The sequence below is a fragment of the Triticum aestivum genome, chromosome 6B, assembly GCF_018294505.1.
Source record: "Triticum aestivum cultivar Chinese Spring chromosome 6B, IWGSC CS RefSeq v2.1, whole genome shotgun sequence".
NCBI lineage: Eukaryota > Viridiplantae > Streptophyta > Magnoliopsida > Poales > Poaceae > Triticum > Triticum aestivum.
The window spans coordinates 668,692,934-668,698,965 of NC_057810.1; positions in this window are offsets into that span (position 1 = coordinate 668,692,934).

The following is a 6,032-nucleotide window of genomic DNA, read 5'->3' on the forward strand; positions in this document are numbered from 1 at the left end:
GGCCCTGAAGGAGAAGATCAAGGCCGGCGAGGCGCTGCTGGCCAGTGCTGCTGCCGCCCAGAACGCTTTTAGGGAGAACGTGGAGCACTGGACCGAGGGTCTCGTGGATGTTGCCGCAGCCATCGACGGGGCGCTGGCGCAGCTGGGGATGGAGGATCTCGGGTACTCCTCCGATGAGCACCTCCAACCCAGCGCCAAGCTCAGCTTGTTCTTCAAAGGCGTGGCGACGGCCCTCCAGCGACTCCGGGAGAAGATCCCAAAGCAGCTGGCCGACGAGTCACGCAAGATCTATGCGGGGGCTCTTCAAAAGGTGCTGGTGAAGGTGGCCTTCCGCAACCCAGGCCTCAACCTCACCAACGTCCTCAGGACCTTGCCGCCGAATGCTGATCTGGAAGCGCTCAAGACCCTTGTCGCACCCATTGTGGACAAGGTGAGCGGGATCAAGAGGGTTGAGGGCGATCGCGTAGATTAGGCCGCCTGTTTTCTCTTTTTCTTGTCGCTGCTGGTCATGTTATGAGAACAATCTGTTAGAGCTGCGACAAGCTATCTTGCAATATGACTCTATTTTGGGTAGCGATTGCTATGTTATTTCCTTTACTTGATTCCTTCCTTTGTATGTTTTTGCCCTACGCTTTTAGGGAACTTGTCGGCGCAGGTACCCTTGCCGCGAGCGCTGAGTGCGGGACGTCAGCAGCCTGCTGGCGGTGCCGCTACCGACAAGAAACCTTGTCGCAACTAGTCGCAGCTCACTTAAGTTGTTGAGAAGACTCGAAACAAAGTAAGGGCGCAACTAGCTACGAGTTGGTTCCTCCGCGCACAGGTTTTCCATACAAAGCACGGTCGTTCGAGGAAGATAACTTAAAAAATTTAAAACTGATTGCTCAAATTTTGGCAACTTGGCTTTTCTGTCGTTTACTTTCCGGTAAGGCGAAACTTCCTTGAACGACACCTGGTCCACACCATTATCTTCTCCTTTCCCCCCGGCAAACTTGTGGGCGAGGGAACCTCCCTTCCTTTGAGAAGAAGAAAGAAGAGAAAATAAAGATACGGAGCCTTACGGCTCGTTATTGCTTACCGGGGGTAGGTTCTGCACAAAGTGTCAGATAATGCATGCAAAGAAAAGTAGAAAGCATGAAATTGACAAGATGTGCAGAGCACATGAGCTTTACTTATGCACGGGGTCTGCGCCCGGCTTTGTACAAAGGTTTACATGCAACATCGGCAAGACTTGTACAAAAGGTGGTTGCCGGAACGGGTTCCAGCAACCGCGCCTTACGGGTAAAACTTACGAAGATGCTCAATGTTCTAGGAGTTGCTCACCGGAGAGCCATCTTCGGTCTCAAGGCGGACAGCGCCAGGCCTAGTGACTCGTTTCACCCGGTAAGGGCCTTCCCACTTTGGCGTCAACTTGTTGGAATTCTTGGCGGACTGAACGCGCCAAAGAACAAGGTCGCCTTCCTCGAAACTTCTGGCATTAACTTTGCGGCTATGGTAGCGGCGCAAAGCTTGCTGGTATCGAGCAGCTCGTACAGCAGCCTGAAGACGGTCCTCCTCAAGGAGCAGCGCGTCATCTTGTCGCAGCTGCTCTTGCTCAAGCTCATCATAAGCGAGCACTCGAGGTGACCCGTATACGAGTTCCGTGGGGAGAACTGCCTCTGCTCCATAGACTAGAGCGAAAGGTGTCTGGCCAGTGGCTCGAATTGGCGTCGTCCTGACCGACCAAAGAACCACCGACAGCTCCTCAATCCAGTTCTTTCCGCACTTGCGCAGCCTGTCGAAAGTCCTGGTCTTGAGCCCGCGCAGCACTTCAGCATTCGCCCTCTCCGCTTGACCGTTGCTTCTCGGATGAGCAACAGAAGCGAAGCACACCTTGGCGCCAAGATCTTGGACGTACTGCATGAAGGTGCGACTCGTGAATTGCGTGCCGTCGTCGGTGATGATCCTGTTAGGGATCCCGAAGCGGCAAACAATCGACCTGAAGAACTTGACTGCTGACTGTGTTGTCACCTTCCTCACTGCTTCCACTTCCGACCACTTTGTGAACTTGTCGATTGCAACATACAAGTACTCAAAGCCCCCGACAGCTCGGGGAAAGGGGCCGAGGATGTCGAGCCCCCAGACCGAAAATGGCCAGGATAAAGGGATCGTCTGGAGAGCTTGAGCTGGCTGATGTATCTGCTTGGAATGGAACTGGCACGCTTCACACTTGGTTACTTGTGCAGTTGCATCCTGGAGGGCTGTCGGCCAAAAGAAACCTTGCCGAAACGCTTTGCCGGCAAGTGCTCTTGCGCCAATGTGGTGAACACATATGCCTCCATGTATCTCTGCCAACAGCTTTTGTCCGTCTTCCCGGTGAATACACTTCAATTTCACGCCATTGAGTCTTCTTCTGTATAGTGTGTTGTCAACAAACCGGTACATACTTGACTGCCGGGCTACTCTTTCCGCTTCTTCTTGTTCTTCGGGAAGTTCTCCTGTCTGAAGGAAACGGACAATCTGTTGTGCCAATGCTGGAGCTTGCGGCTCGACAACAAGGACTAAAGGCACGTCTGCTGCTGCGGGAACATCCGCTTCTACGGCGAGAACCTGCGGCTTAGCCGGAGCTTGACGTTCCCCGGCAAGCTTGCCGGAGCAAAACTTGTCGGGAGCGTCTGCTTCAACGGAACAAACCCTAGGGCTTGCCGGAGCAGACTGCTCCTCAGCACCCTTGGTGTTGATCTTGAGGACCTTCTTGGCGGCGGCTTCGGGGAGCTCTGCCGGAAAATAGTCACCAGAAATCAACTTCCTCTTCTTGCTCTGTCCAGTTGATGGCGTTACGGATGGTTGAGTCAGTCTGAGCACAAAGATCCCTGGTTCCACAGGTAACTTAAGTGTGGCGCACTTCGACAGGCCATCGGCAATGTCATTCTGAGCTCTTGGAACATGTTCCATCTGTAGGCCGTCAAAGTGCTCTTCTAGCTTTCTCACTTCATCAACATAAGCTTCCATCAACGGACTCTGATAATTCTTGTTCACTTGGCGGACGACAAGCTGTGAGTCACCCCTGACAATGAGCTTCTTGATCCCAAGGTCTGCTGCGATCCTGAGACCAGCAAGCAAACCCTCATACTCTGCGGTATTGTTCGTTGCTTGCTCCTTGGGAAAGTGCATCTGGACTACGTACTTGAGGTGCTCTCCGGTGGGTGCAACAAGTAGCACGCCCGCACCGGTGCCTTGCAGCGAAAAGGCACCATCAAAGTACATCAGCCACTCTTTGCTTGCTTCCTTGACGGGGATGCTCGTTTCTGGAATTTCTTCATCTTGTGTTGGCGTCCATTCTGCTATGAACTCCGCCAATGCTCTGCTTTGGATAGTCGAAGTGCTCTCAAACTTGAGGCCAAAGCTTGACAGTTCTAGTGCCCATTCGACAATCCTGCCTATTGCTTCTGGATTTTGCAGTATCCTCTTCAGCAGAAAACGAGTGACGACTGTGATCTCATGTGCTTGGAAGTAATGGCGCAGCTTTCTCGAGGCCATCAGAAGGCCGAAAAGCAACTTCTGCACACCAGAGTAACTTGACCTAGCCCCCTGCAGAAGGTAACTGACAAAGTAAACTGGGCGCTGCACCATTCTTTTCTGCATCTTCTCACGTGCCTGCGCAGATCCATCTTTGTCGGGACCAGAGCTTGCCGATGAAGTCCCCTGCTTGTCGTTGGATGCATCTGCCGTGGTTGCCGGCTCATCGTCCGCCTCCCTCTCTGCTACTAACGCAGCACTAACCACTTGATTGGTTGCCGCTATATATAGCAGCAACTTCTCTTGTGGCTTAGGTGCGACAAGTGTTGGAGTGGAGGACAAGTATCTCTTTAAGTCCTGCTGTGCGGCCTCCGCTTCTGGAGTCCATTTCATTGGACCTGCCTTTTTCAATATTTTAAAAAATGGCAGGGCGCGTTCAGCAAACCTAGAGATAAACCTGCTGAGAGCAGCTATGCAACCGGCAAGTCTTCGTACATCCTTGACGTGCTTTGGTGCTTCAATCTGCTCAATGGCCTTGATCTTGTCGGGATTGGCCTCAATTCCCTGCTGAGACACGAAGAACCCGAGAAGCTTGCCGGAGGGGACTCCAAACACACACTTCTCGGGGTTAAGCTTGAGGTTGATCTTGCGCAGATTTGCAAAGGTTTCGTCTAAATCTTGAATCAGAGTCGCCTTGTCCTTGCTCTTGACCACTATGTCATCCATGTAGGCTTCCACATTTCTGTGCATTTGCGGCTCAAAAGCGTGATGGACTACCCTTGCAAATGTTGAACCAGCATTCTTTAAACCGAAAGGCATCCGTACGAAACAGTATGTGGCACATGGGGTGATGAATGCGGTCTTCTCCTCATCCTCTTCTGCCATGAAGATCTGATGGTATCCTGAGTATGCATCAAGAAATGAAAGCAAGTCACATCCGGCCGTCGAGTCAACAATCTGGTTGATGCGCGGCAAGGGAAATGGGTCTTTAGGACAAGCTTTATTGACATCGGTAAAGTCGATACAAATCCTCCATTTCCAGTTCGCCTTGCGCACGACTACAGGGTTGGCCAACCACGTAGGATGGAGCACTCCTCTGACAAGGCCTGCTGCTTCCAATTTCTTGATTTCTTCTGCGATGAATTCTTGGCGCTCCACTGCCTGCTTCCTAACTTTCTGCTTGACGGGCCGCACATGAGGACAGACGGCAAGATGGTGCTCGATTACTTTCCTGGGAACACCGGGGATGTCAGACGGTTGCCACGCAAATACGTCGACGTTCGCCCGCAGGAAAGCAACGAGCGCGCTTTCCTATTTAGGGTCGAGAGTGGCACTGATGGTGAAGGTACCACCAGAGCCATCCTCCTTGGCGGACACCTTCTTGGTCTCTGGTGGAGCTGCCATTGCCTTCTTACACTTGCCGGTGGAGCTCGATGGTGCGTCCTCGACGGTAGCGCAGCACTCCGAAGAGGTGCGCTTGCCGGAGTGGGCATCAGAACTCTTGCCGGACTTGGTCTTCTTCTTCGCCCCGGGAGCTTCAACGGCAAGTGACTTGCGATCTGTTTCGGCTGCTGCTTCCCGGAAGATCTTGTCGGCGCAGATAAGAGCATCCTTCTTGTCGCCAGGGACAGAGATGACACTTATTGGGCCTGGCATCTTCAGCATGTTATATGCATAGTGAGAGGCTGCCATGAATTTGGCGAGTGCTGGACGGCCGAGTATCCCATTGTAAGGCAATGGAAAGTCAGCAACGTCAAAAGTGACCCTCTCAGTCCTGAAGTTCAACTCGCTGCCAAATGTCACCGGCAACGTAATCTTTCCCTTCGGCTTGCTCCTTCCCGAATTGATTCCTTGGAATGTGCCTGTCTCTTCGAGCTCGCCATCCGGGATCTGGAGTTTCTGGAGTACCGCGGAGGAGATCAGGTTCAAGCCGGCCCCGCCGTCAACTAGCATCTTAGTGACCTTGAGGTTGCGGATAGTTGGTGAAACCAACATCGGCAAGCACCCGACCGCAGTTATGCGATCAGGGTGGTCCTCAATATCAAAGATGATAGGCGTGCTGGACCATTTCAGAGGCTTGCGTGACTCGACGGGTGGATCTGCTGCATTGACTTCCCGCACCCACTGCTTGAGCTGGCGGTGTGAAGTATGCAGAGAAGCACTGCCGTCAATGCACAGGACCTCTGTGGCTTTCTGGAACTCCTGCTCATCAGTCTCGTCATCGTCCATATCTTCATCATCGTCGTCATCTTCATCCTTGTCGCGGCCGCGGGGAGGTCTATCTCCTTGCCGCTGCTTGGCCTTGCCGCGACGTCCTCCTCGGCCGGGGCGTTTTTTGCCGGCTCCTCCAGCACCTTCCTGGGCCTTCTCCTTGTCGCGTCGCTCGTATTCAGCCTTTTGCTGCTCAACATGCTGCTCGACCTTTTTGCAGCTCTGGAGGTCATGGCCCTTGGTGCGGTGGATCTTGCAGTACTGCTTGTTGGTGCCGTCCTGCTTGTCGGCGACCGCCACAGCCTGGTAGTTGGTGCCATCGGCAA